This window comes from Chamaea fasciata, unplaced genomic scaffold, assembly GCF_029207755.1.
Source record: "Chamaea fasciata isolate MVZ Bird 193981 ecotype frontalis unplaced genomic scaffold, bChaFas1.0.hap1 SCAF_2, whole genome shotgun sequence".
NCBI lineage: Eukaryota > Metazoa > Chordata > Aves > Passeriformes > Sylviidae > Chamaea > Chamaea fasciata.
In genome coordinates this window covers 57,331,011-57,345,351 of record NW_027094087.1, presented here as the reverse complement: position 1 = coordinate 57,345,351, position 14,341 = coordinate 57,331,011, and positions in this window count along the sequence as shown.

The following is a 14,341-nucleotide window of genomic DNA, read 5'->3' as shown; positions in this document are numbered from 1 at the left end:
CACAAGCTACTGTGAACCATGAAAGATTTCTGCTGATCATGAAATCTTCTTAAGAAAAAAGAAGTTGAGTCAGCTCTTTTGCAGCTCATGTGAATCACTGCAGATTTCCCCATATCACATGGTTCTCATTTTAGATTTGTTTTTTGGTTTTTTTTTCCCATCAAGCATAGGAATCAGAAAGGATTGGAAAAAATGTCCTCCAAATTTCCCTGAGATGCTTCAACCAGGCTTTGTTGTAACTGTGTCCCCAAACAGCTATTGTATCCTCTGAGTTTTATATTGGTCCAAGAAAACCGTACCATGTCTAGACGATATATTTGACTCAGAAATATGCTTACTGTTCTGACACAGATTGTCAAGCTGTGTCATGCCATCCACCTTGGCCAGGTGTAAAGTCAAATTCACAAATTGCATGTGAAGCAAAATAAATTTTAAATATCTGAGTATGCTTAATTACATGGTTAAAAGATCACTTTATGCACTCTCTGAATTTCAAAACATCCTCCTTGATTTTCTAGGGCTTCAGACACATTCTGATCTCTAATGTAATAATTTGACCAACCTATTAGAAAGATATTTTTCTCTCATAAAACAAAACAAAGCAAAGCAAAAACAAAACAAAAACAAAATTATTTATATTCTAAACAAGAAAAATATTTCTGTCTAAGCATGTGCAGATAATTACTACAGCTAAGAGAACACAGAAAACCTGACTAACTGCTATTTGTTTGTTTTGCATTGAAATCCTACCAAGTCTTCTGTGTAGCATAAATGTCCATGGACCTGCTTGTAGCTTGGTTTGAATGAATGTCTCTGCTGAAGCTTCAGTCTCCAGAACAATGTTGGAATGCAGAAGTGTTTAGAATAGGAAGCCACTCACCAAAAAATGAGCAGTTAAAGTGAAAAATTTGCTAACTTCTTTCACAAGCATTTTTATGTGCTAAACACAAATACCATAGGAAAATCAGAATCTGATTGTATTTCATCACTGAGGAAAAAATTTAAAAACTCAGTAATATTGTTCCAGTCACACATGTACAAAAATCTGTGCAGTTATAATCATAGCTCCAGAAACTGAACACCCCATTCTCACTATTGTTTTTGTTCTTGGATTTTTTCCCTTGTAAATGTTCTCTAGATAGTACTGTCATATTCATACTGAAGTGTCATCCTTCCTATCCTGCAGTGACTCAAAAAAATTATACTTAGGATGACTTCCAATAATTTAATCAAGACGTGAAAGCTGGTTTTAACTCTGAAGGCATATAACCAACAGGAGAGAAGATTCTGGACATGGTGCTGACTGAATAAAAAGATGCACAAACTAAAATAATTGAACTCACTTTCTCACAGTTGTCTTGACTCTACAGTATTATCAAAAACAACTTGCTTAAAAATATATACTTTTGTTTCTGTAGTCAAAAGAACAAAATAGAGTGCCTAGGTTCAAACCGAGCATTCGTTGCAATAAAAATTTATATTCTCTTTAATATTCCCACAGGATACTGTGATCTGAGACTAATTCTGAAGAAGTTTGCAACAAGTAACATTCGCTTCACTTGCTACAATAACATACTCCAGATGAATGGGCCAGACATCATTACTGAACTCAGGTTACAAATATGTTAAAGATGTCAGAAACGCTTCCTTGTTCCTGAATTCACTCTTCCTATGTATGCACTGACTTTATATAGATATAGATATGTACACACAACATCCTTTTTCTTGCTTTTTCCTTTTCACTGAAAGCATACAAAATAAGGAGTCTTCAAGATCAGGAGTCCAGAACACCAAGATGTACAGCATGAGGCATCAAAAACTCTTAGTGCAACTTGAAAAATTACCAGTCCTTGTATTGAGCTTCATATCAAACCCAAAATTTTCACTTATGTGAGTTGAAAAGTCAACATTCACCTTTCTATCTCAGTAACTCTGGGGAAAAAAAGTCAAACTGCTGATAAAAGCCTATGGATATGGATCCTCATCAGTACACACCAGTTTTCATATACCATTGTCAACAATTCATTTAAAACCATTATGTGATTTAGAATCAGATCTAGGCTTCAGGCCACTGCATGTAAAACAGATGTTTTGGTGGTTTAGGAGGTTCATTTGGGAGTTGTGTTTTGTTTGGGTTTTATTGTTCTTGGTGGGGTTTTTTTTCAATTCAACCTTGTATTTCATATTATCTACGTAAAGATTTGATTTTCCTCAGCATAACCCTTAAAAGACAATAATTAAAATATTATGGATCTGAACACCCTGGATCTGAACACTATTAACCACAGCACTTTGAGGGTTTTGTTGCTCATTATCATATGCTCATCCATAGATGTGGCAGCTTCTGTCCATACAAATTGCTTAAAGGTCATGGTTAAAAAATGCAAGTTAAGAGCAAGGGAGAAAGAAGGGGAAACATGTTCATACCTAACACTTGCAACAGTCAATTCTGCTTGCAGCATCAGATCAGATAGCTTAGAAAGCACTAATTTAATGGCCTGCATCCAATGTGCTCTGCTCCTTATGATTCAGGCAAGTTTGTTCTCTGGTATACCCTGGAGTGTTTTCTCACCATGTGAAGAGAGAAATAAATTTTATAGGCAATACATCCTTCCCATAAAATGCCTGAACTACCTCATTTTTATCTGAGCAATGATGCAGGACAGAAGGAGCTGGTCACTTACACCACATATGTAATCACTTCAGAGGAAATCTCTTTTTCAGGTACCATCATTACCCCTAAGTTTCTACATTAGAGAACCACCCGGCCATTCTGTGTAAATGTTGATGATAGGCTCAGCTACGGCAGCTATCAGTATGCTGTGATGAAACCGAAGTCTTCAGATGGCCCAAATGAATCTGATGACTATTTAGTCTGGAAGATGAAATCAAAAGCTAAAACTAGCAATATTGCAGGATGGGAAATTCCAGAAAATATAGAAGCATTTCTCAAAACACTCTAAACAGAAAAAAAATTTAGAAAAGCATTGAAAAAGCCCTCTGATTTTTTTGTATTTTCAAAGGATCTCAATAGTTGACACTACGATACTAATGCATGAGAAACACACAAACCTCGGAATATCCCTTTTGCAAAGAACTTGCATTCAGAGAGACAGCCAGAAGTGAGAAAATAAAAATGAGATACTGGGGAATAAAAAACTGTACTTCTAACACTTCTCTCACCTTAGATCTGTCTGGATGTGACAGCAAAGCAAATTTTAATGACATGATTGAAAAAAAGAGAAATGAGCAAATATGGGAAATGGTTGTGAGAAGTGCATCCCAATCTTAAAGATACTATGAGATCAGGAGGGCACTTGATTAAAAATCTGTTTGAGGCTGGTTTTGTGTGCCAATCGATAGCAGGTGTCAACTACTCTTTACTGAATGTAAAGTTTATTTGTGGGGTGGGGAAGGATCGTGGAAGGGTTTTGAAGGTGAAGCCAAGCAGCTTGTGTTTGAAGTGTCAGGAAAGCAGTAGATAGTGAAGGAAGGTGTGGAGAAAGGTGAAATGGTTGAAATGACAGGATAGGAAAATGATCTTTGCAGAAGCTGAGAAAGATTATATTTGTCAAAGGGGGAAGGAAAAAAGGGTATTTCAGAAGCTGAGACGTGAGATATTTCAGTTGTGCAGATAGATAGCAAAAGCCACTTCTCAGATATGGTCTGTAAAAAGAATCTATGAAAACTAGACATTACAAGAAAGTGAGGATTTAGAAAGTGGATTCAGTCAAACGAGATCATCATCATTCGAGATGTCACCATTACCTAAGGAAAAATTCTTCCAAAACAAAAATGGCTGACTTCTCAACTGTTCATCACTGTTAAGACTCTTTGGAATATACTAACCTTTGCTGGGTTTCTATATTCTGGTTTCCTGCATTTCTATTTCCTCTGTCACTGTGTTTCCTTCCTTTGTCATCACTTTTAAAGCACAGTCAGATTCAAAGTATGAGTGATTTACACTGTTGGTGCATGACAAAATGCAGTTTTATGATGAAAATCTTAAGCACTTTCTAGCAAACACATAATTTAGGTCTGACTGCTGATGCCACAGCTTTGCAGCCCAGAGTTCAGTCATTGGCATCTCAGGTCAATAGCTTCAGGAAGTTCTAGATTTGATGTTTAATACTTCAGGAGATGTCAGAATCTTTGACAGTAGGTACTGAATTAATTGTGTGGTGGTGTCCAAAAGGGTTAGGTAGATAGATTTTTAAGCCCAGAGACATGTGATCTAAAAAGCACTGGGAACCAGTGCTGTTGTTTAAAATGAACAGGAAGTTATTTGCATAGCAGATCTACTAATTTCACTCAGATACTCAGAATGATCAGAATAACACAAGAACAAAATCTATCAGCTTATAATACAGTTACTGGAATCTTGAGCACCTGTTAGTGAATAAAACACAAAGTAAACCCAAATAATTACATGAATTTTCCATACAGTTTAGAAGGGGTTTAGTGGCATCTTCAAGAGCCTGAGGTCTCCCTGATATTGGGTTATGTATCTCTACCATGAGTTGTGATCCTATACCAGAACAGCACAGAAGTCCTGTTTAGGTTGGATTTCCATCCAAACTTGCTGTACACCTTGCCATGTCATATATTTCTGCAGCAATTTATAACATCTTTCACTAGCATTTAGATATAGTTGTGGGTTAATTTCTGAATTTTTAAATGAAACATACTATATTAATACTTCATGTTCCTCTTCTTCCACAGCCACTTGTATACTGGTCATTGACAAAATGTGACAGAGAAACAAAAGAGATTAATAAAAAGAAGTGTTCAGAACTAGATTCTTTTTCAGCTGGCAAAAATATCCAGGGAACTGATGTTTTAAAAAGTGGTTATTTTTCATCAGAATTTCTAATAATGCTGTTGACCAGCTTTATGTCGTAAATAATGCTGGGTTGGATAGTTTAACAACAATGGGCCAACCAAAATGTTTAGGTCAAACTCTTAGGTGATTACATATTATATAGAGAGATTGATGCATAGCTATCGTTAGCAGCCCTGTTTTAATAATGATTTCCTTCTGGAAAAAGCTCCAATTTTTCATATTGATTGAATGAGCACTACTGAGGATAAGAGCTTCAAAGCTCAGCACAAAACTCTTGAGTTCATATATGCTTTTGAGCAGAGGCCCTGTTCCACTTTAGCATTTCTAGCTGGAAATTTTAAGTATTGCAATACTTCGTGAAGCATCCTCATACCTTGTAATATTATATGAATAAAATGTGCCTCAAATCTTCTTGTGTCTCTGGAAAGAAGTCCTATAGATTAGGGCAATAGTTCTTGGCTTATGTATTCAGTGAAAAAGTGCCCTGAAAAAATGTTTTAATCTGTTCTGGAACATCTGTATAAAATAGCTAAATTTCTTACAGAGCAGTCCATCTCTGCACTGATGAGAAGACTAACCTAAACCTCAACTCTGAAAAAGAGCATTCCCACTTTATTCTACTGAAATCCAAAGTACTGATTCAGATAAATTTCTGAGTTATCTAAATATCAGTGACAGTTAGAGGAACAAATAAAGTCAAGGCTTTATTTCCTGGACAATAGACCAGTCCATATTAAGGAAACAATTTACCTAAAAGTAATTTTTATCATGTAATGACAAGAAGGAAGAAATTCTTACTCTGTTTTTAGAAAGAGGCAGGGAAAACAAATAACAGCATTTCTCCAGGCTGAATAGAGTAATTTAACCCAAATACTTTGAATCCTAATCCATTCTTTGATCATTGACTAAATTACTCATTACAAGCGATTGTGTTTGCATTTGTCTGAAGTATGCTTGGGATCCCCTGTTCCAGCGTACCACGGAAAGATTTTTATTGCCTTGTGTATTTTTGTTTTATTAGCACATAAATACACAGCACTACTCTAAGTTGTAGTTGAGAATACAAGATTTTTCTATTATCTTCCATGGCAGTTCTGTTCTAGAAAATGCCTCCAGTTGCCAACATTGTAAAAAGATGAAACTCAGTCACCCCAGTTCATGCAGTCCCATATAAAGAGACTGGATGTAAAGCTCTCTGTTGTATGAAATAACACTGGGGTAGAGAGAAGGCACTATGTTCCCATGTGACATGACATAATTCAAGTGATATGCTTCTAGAATCCATCCTTTAGTTATTTTCTTGTGTGGTTTGGGCAGAAAGAGCGGATAGATTTGTGAGGGTTTGGGGTTTTTTTCTGGATTTTTAAAAATCTTTAATGTCAGCATGATTTCTATGGATTAGAAAAGGATAGTGGAGCTGGGGTGAGAAAATATATGTGTTTCCTTGTTCTGTTTAAAACTGCTTTATCTTCAGTCCTTTATTGATCTTTTGACATTCATCTCTCCTGACTTGCTTGATGTCTATTCTAAGTGAAATGATTGATCACAAAGTATTTCAAAAATGAGGTGTTTGGAGAATGTAGTATCTAATACTCTCTTAATAAAACCAATACATACAAAACAGGTTTTATCTGACAGTAATGCATTTTTAAATCCTTGGACTCATCAATATGATTGTGGCTAAAACACTACTAAAATATCTTCGGCCCTCTCTCCTCATGTAGCTGACAGGAGCAGGCTGTACACAGACCCCTTGACCTTCATTTTCCTCTGCCTATTTTTGCAGATGAATCAACCTTTGATGCTGTCTGAGAGGAGAGCTGGCAATTGCTGGGCCCAGATGCCATACTCAGGGCTCCAAGTCCTGAACAGAAGGATTTGTATCTGGCTGCTGCCATGTGCTACTTTAGATTCACTGTCTATAACCTGGAGGGTTTATATATAATTTCCCTGCTGCTGCCTTGGTCATTGGTATCCATGAGACATTCAGTGTTGCCTGGCTAAGATCGAGCCTACAGTCCACAGCCTGTGCATGTCCAGCTTTGTGCTCTACATTTGCCACTCCTGTCACATAGCAAACGTGTGCATTGGGTGGAAGAATAATTCTCATGCCAAACATGCACACAAGCAGCAGACAGAAAGTTTCTCAGGAAACATAGAAAATTCTGTGAAGTCTTTCTATAAAGTCAAACATTTTAAATGTCTGAAAGAAAGTCATTTCTTCTAAAACAAATCTTGGTGCCAGTACAGTAATTCAGGTTGAGGATCTATACCTCAGTATAGATCTAAATGTCCTTGATATAAATATTTTTTAAAAGAAGGTTGATATTCAACTTTCTGAATTACTACATAAGAAAAATATAAAAAAGAAGACATTTTCTTTATAATCAAAAAGGTTATTGATTTTTAAATGGGCAAGCTGGAAAAATAGCCAAAGGTTTCTCTAATGTAATCTTACAAGAACTTCAAAATACATAATACCTCTTTGAATTTACTGGGTATCTAATAATTTCTCCACACATGGATCAGTTACTAGTAGTGACTTTATACACAAAAATTACTACAGAAATAAACCTTGCTTTTATGGAGATTATATATATTTGTGTTGTCAGGGAGATTAGGGACAAAGAGATCATATATTTTATCACTAGCATGTTAAGTGCAGTCCTGTATTCAGTACAATAAAATTCCTATTTCTTTGTGGGATTTTTGTTTTCCCCCCAGTCTCTTAATCTGGTTCTTTTAGTGGATTTGTTTGTGCAAATAATATTCCCAATTATGTTTGTAGTAACAAGTAGACACTTGAGTAGAAGACAAAGAAGCAGGCCCTATATGTGTGCAATGGACCATTCTACAGAGGAAAGAGGCAGTACACAAAAGAAGTATTATTAAGTGAAAATCTTCAAAAACTGAGTTAAAAGTTGAATTAAGGCCTATGGGATATAGCAGTGAAGGCCAAAGGAATACTAAATAAGCTTGCCAATGATTGCAAACTGGGAGGAGTTGTAGACACTCTCAAGGGCAAAGAGGCCCTGCAGAGAAATGTGCACAAATTAGAGGGCTGGGGAATCACCAAACAAGTGAAGTTTAACAAGGGCAAGTCCTGGATTCTGCACCTGAGGTGGGGCAACCCTGGATGGACAGACAGACTGAGGAATGAGATGCTGGGAGCAGTGCCATGGAAAGGGACCTGGGGGTCCTGGTCAATGGCAAGTTGAACAGGAGTCAGCAGTGCCCTGGCAGCCAGGAGGGAGAACCCTGTCCTGGGGTACATCAGGCACAGCATGGCCAGCCAGGTAAGGGAGGGGATTGTCCCGCTCTGCTCTGAGCTGAGGGAGCCTCGCCTCCAGTCCTGGGGGCTGGTTTGGGTGCCACAATATAAACAAGGCATTAAACTGTTAGGGAGTGTCCAAAGGAGGGCAAGGACAATGGTGGAGGGCCTTGAGGGGAAGCCCTATGAGGAGCAGCTGAGGTCACTTGGTCTATGCAGCCTGGAGAAGAGGAGACTGAGGGAAGAGCTCTTCCTCATGAGGGGAAGAAAAAGGACAAGTACTCATCTCTTTGCTCTTGTGACCAGTGCCAGCACTCTGAATTCAAGAAGTGTTTGAACAATGCTTGCGGGCACATTGTGTGATTCTTGGTGTGTCCTGTGTAAGGGCCAAGAATTTGCCTTGATAATCCTGATGGACCCTTCCAACTGAGCATATTCTATGATTTTATGATTCTATGATCTCTGTTCCTTGGCAGAAACTGCAAAATCCTGAGGTATCGGGCTCCACAAAGAAATGGTTCAAAAACTTGTGTTCAAAAACATGGTGTCTGATACGTTTTCCACAGTACACTAGAGGCAACTAAACTGCTACTGAGTGATATGAAAAACATAGGACCAAAATTTCTGCACTGAGACATTATTTTCCACGCTGATTCCTCGTATATTGAATAAAATGTTCAATATAAATTTGAAAGCATGTATAATACTTCTACTGGTTCAGACAAAAAATAGCTATTTAACAAGAATTTTGACCAAATTCAATGACTTCCTTAAGGAGTAATCCATAGAAAGGCTTGTTTGCATGCATTCAATTAGCTGTCTTTGCTTTATATGATGGTGTTAAAGAAATCACATTCTTTTCTTCAGCATGTCACAAAATCCAAGTGGATATTATATCATATATATTTATTTGTAGATTGAGACCCTAAAAACAGACAGAGTTTAAGCGCAGAACTGAATGGCTGCATTAACTTTATATGGTTTTCAATCAGATAATCTTTATCAGGTATAGAGACAGAGAAAGACATGGAAGGAATATGAGCAGTATGATAGGCAGCCTGGAATTTCAGTGCTGCAGCTGGTTTTTTTTGTTACCATCACAGCAAAAAGGAGATTTAAAGTAGGTATTAAAGAAGAATAGCAAAGAAGTTTATCTGATTGATTTTGTCTTTTTCTTTCCTCTTTCACTTCAGTCTACATGAGGCACAATATCATTAAGATCTGTGAAAGGGAGTTTTGAGAACAAAATATATGCATATGGCAAAGCTGAAAAATGAATACTTGTGAACAGTAACAATACACGGGCTGTTAGTGCTTGTCTTGCCTGTGCACATCCAACAGCTGTACTTCAAAGCAGCACTAATTAATTCAGAATCATTCAATGTATCTTCAACTGCTCTAACTAACATGAATGTTAGTCATTCTTCCTGATGACGCTGTTGAAGGCAATGGTGAAGGTTAATTATTGCTGCCTGAAATATATCTGTCCAGAAATAATTTGGTTGTATATTGGTTAGAACATAAAATTAGGTTTTTTCAGATGAATTGTTTGGTGAGTCAACACTGTCTGAAAAATAGGAACTTTCTAACATAAGCAAGTACAAGAGCATTTTTCGAATATTGTCCATTTATTCTCCTATGCCTATTCTTAGGTGTCTCTTTTTCTAATTTTGAAGCTTTGGGTTATTTTGAAGTTCTTTTTTTTAGGATGCGTGTTCTGTCTGCAAGCTGCAGAGTAAACACTGAAGAGTCCATTCATTCTTGTTTCTTATGACTCATCATGGTTGTTGATATGGATTAGAAGAATACAATCTGAAATCGTGATTTTTGTTATTGTGTAACAGGAATAGTATACTTTCAAAATGTAAAAATTGCAGAATTTTTCAGAACTCTGCCAGGCTCAAATGTATGAAACTAAATATAATATAAAAGGAATGTAACCTCAGTCATCTTCAGAATTGCTTCTAACAGCTGTGGTCCATGCTTTTCTTCACAGAATTTTAACCTTTAAGGTTAAGGATATATATGTGCCCCGTGTTTAGATACATATATGTTGGTATGTTTACATAACTGTGTGTTCGTGTCTGTGTCTGTGTCTGTGTGCATGCACACCTTTATATTTATATATATATGTGAGTGTGTGTGTCAATACATACATGCATGCATACATATGTGAATAGATTTGCATATCTTTATGGTTACTCCTCTGACTCATGAGGGGATAGATATTTCCTGCCAGCCTTGGTCTCCTTATTTCTGGAGTAAAATAAACTTACTAGAACATAAGTGTTCCTCAATAAAAAGAAACCAAAAAGACAAAAAAAGCTGGCGGAGCTAGCAAAGTGTCCCCAAAAACAACCAACTGCATACAAGGAAACTTCAAACTTGTCTCAACCTAACAGATCTCCTGGTCTGACTCCTACAAGCTAGGAAGAGATACAGATGCAAATACAAGAGTATGTATGACATCAGGTCAAGCCCTCTCAGACTGAAATTAGTGTAAAACAACACCTTGAAATGCAAAAAGTAGGCCATCAAGATTTCTTTATTATTGAGTTGTCAATTTGTCATTTCTGGGGAGATTTCTGCTGTTTTCTCTTTAAAAGCCTCTTTCTTTCCTTTTTAGAGGCCAGTCTTTGTAATGCACCTAATATAACAAAAAGTCTAGTTTTCTTTTATAGTAAGAGAAAACTGTCTTCAAAGTCAGATTAGGTTAAATTAAGTTTGATGAAGAATACTACCAATTTAGGTGTACTTGCAGGGTTCTTAAGAACCGGTACATACGAACCCAGGACTAAACCTGTCTCATGAGGATGTCTTGTGAAAAGTTTTTGAATTTTGTATAATCCTGAAGGGCAGGCCTTTGTACATCTAAGAAGTTTGCCTCAGTGACTAGCTCATGCTTTCACAAAGATGCTCTCAACATATTCAAGAAGTTCTACACTTACAGAAGAGTTTAACAGAAGGAAAGATGTGAAAAATGTCAACAAAATGAATAGTGATGTAGAACATTTCATGCTGTCATTCCTATTCCAATATGAAGTGGAACCACAGGATATTTCAGTTCTAATGCAATAAAAGAGTTTTTCAAAAGTCGTGAATGAAAATAACAACAAAAACGCAAAACAAGCAAAAAGTCCTTGAAGAACTCATGTCTCAAACCAATTAGGATTTCTAAAGTAAATATTCCAAACTTTAAGGGAAAAGAAGAGGAAATTCAATGAGGATTGAAGGTAGTTGATTAGATGTAACTAAAGGCAGAGGCACTCTGTGGACAGGAAATAGAGGTCTACTGGGAAGCATCACCTAAGAATGCCAAAAGCAGCAAAACTGTGAATTACAAAAGACACAGGATAAAGCTGAGCAGTACTAAAGCCCATCCACAATTGCTTCAGAGAGCCTTCCAGAAATGCTCTCAGCTACCACTCAGGGCTGGAAGTGAGACAGATTATTTCATGAGAAACCAACTGAGACAAGCATCGTTCAGGACTATTATTCTGTGCACTTAAAAAATTCCTAAAACACTGTTGCCAGCGGATCCATAACTGCCATCTGAATGTTTGTCAAAGGACTACACAAGTCAAAATAACTGTTCAATTTGCAAGTCACCACTCCTACACTGCTAGAAGATTGCTCAAAGCTCCAGATCATACAACTAGTGCAAGAGAGGTGAAACAGATGCCAAGTCCTCGGTGCTGTTCCTCCTGGAAAAAGAATCTTGTTCCATTTCTTGTTTTAAAGATGGCAGAAACTACAAGAAGTGTTGATTATTTTGTGGGGGCTCTGACTAAGAGTGTGATTGCTCAGTGAAAACAGAGAAATTATCAAGTGGATTAAATTTTGGAATACATATTAATGTTTACACTTAAATACACCTAAATATTGCAGCCACCATTTCATAATCAGTTGATTGAATCAAAATCTGTGATAGGGAGACAATTTGCTAATTAATTGTTTAAGTCTTATACTTCTGAATAATAGTTGAGTAGTTTTTTAATCCCGTGTAAAGAAAGAAGATGTAATTTAAATCTTTCTATAAGGAAATGATAGAAAAAGTTTCATTGAAAGGAACCTCAAAGTTTCTCTAATTCCAACCCTCTCACCATGAGCAGGGATGTCACCTACTAGACCACGTTGCTCATAGTCTTATCCACCCTGGCCTGGAACACTTCCAGGGATGGAGCATTTACATCATCTACAAATTATATTTTTGCTGCAAAAAAAATAGCACTTTTATTTTGAGAATTGAGTGTACAGGTAAATTAACACTTATCATAGTAGAGCTTCCATATTTTTTGTGAAAACATATCAAACCAAAACAGAACCAGAGAAGTTTATGAAATTAAATATTACATTTGTTGTCCAAATTAAAATAGAGTGTGATGAGTCTCTGCTAAACTTAATTATAAACCACCATAGAGTGAATCAAGGAGGTGTGTATCCTGCTGCATAATGAAGTTTAAAAGTGTCTTGAAATCAAACTCTAATCATTATCTCTTCTTGGAGTTGTATTTTAATAGGTAGTATCATTGACATTAACAGTAATTGAGGTCTAGCTGGTCAAATAATACCAAACAGACATAGCAGATGACTAAAATCTTACTTGGATTGTCTTATTTTTCCCAGCTTCAGTGTGGCTATCATTAATAATTTTAGCATGATTCTAATGATATTTAATCTTTTTAGCTTTTTAAAACTCCATCTCCTAAAGACACAGAAAAAATCAGCTTTAAAATAATAAGAAAATGTCTAATTTTTTGTATTTGAGAAGAAGGCATTAAAAACTCAAATAAATCCTGAAGGTATATAGAACAATTGATCTCCAAAATTATTCTTTAAACACTTTGTGATAAATAAATACATCTTAAAAACTTTTTGCATCCAATTCATGATTCTGAAAACATTATGTTTGGTAATATTATTAGTTCAATCATAAATTGCCAGTTGCTGATATTAGCAACCAGCAGGCTGAAAATCAGAACATCTATGACATTAAAAATTTCAGGGTCTTAGATAAAGAACCAGATACTTTTGAGACTATATATGAAAGCCCATATCTTCAAAAAGATATTTTCGAAAAGTTTCAAGCAGCAGTTTGAAGCTTTTTTCAGATGAGAACAAAAGACACTTTGATCTCCAGATGATGCCTCTATCAGTAGTAGCTACAAAAAAATGATTATACAAATAGCATATTTCATTATTGTGACATAGCAGTAGAGAATTATTTTACATGCCTGTTACTAAAGACAAAATTGTAAAAAGAGAATGTAAAATGTAATTTTTGAAACTTTCAGAAGAATTTTTATTGGATTTTGGAATAGTTATTTATTCTCAGGTAGAATTTTCTCCCTTGGTTTCACAGAATTTCTCTGGGAAGATAGCTTTTTCTTCCACTGCACAACTATCTTGTGCAAAATGTTTGAAATATTTCATCTCACAACCAATTTATAAGCTGTAGGAGACTACCATAGACAACACTTATAGGTAGCTGAGGGTCACTCTTAAGATTAATATTTAAGAATCAAGGGAGACTTAAGCTAAATATTACCTCTTTTCATAAATGGAAAAAAATCCAACCTAAATTGTTCTACTGCTTCAAGAATTACGTGCAATTCTTCTATTAGCAAAAAGATTTAGGGATATAGCTCTCTGCATGCTGAAATGAAAATTTTCCACTAAAGTCTAATTTGATTTATCAATCAGCCAATTAGTGTATTATTAAAAATTCACTGCAGGGTCAATCTCTTGTTGATTTACATAATTAAGTTATCTGCTTTCTAAGCTAGGGTGCTTGGTAATCAGTAAAGTCTGTAGGCCAAATTCCACCCTCCTTTTTCTACACAACTTTACAGCAAGGAGCTGTCTCATAGACTCTGGCAGAAATACAAAAGTAACATGCCTTGTGAGCATCATTGTCTGTGAAAAAAGAGCACCCCACTAGAATGATCCTGGAAAGACCTTAATTTCCATAAAGACACTAAATGAATGGTGTGAACACAAAGGAGGAAAAGTCTTGCTTTTCTCCAAGTAGATTCAAATTAATATGTGATGATATGCAATCATGTCAGTTTGTAATATCAAATTCTAGCTACTGTTCATGACAATTAAAGTGAAATTTAATTCAAAATTCTTGGCCAGAAATGAGACTTTCCGAAGAGCAAAAGTATAAAGGCATGATGGAAAAATTATATAAAATGTGAATAATGCAGAATTTAATACAAGTATTT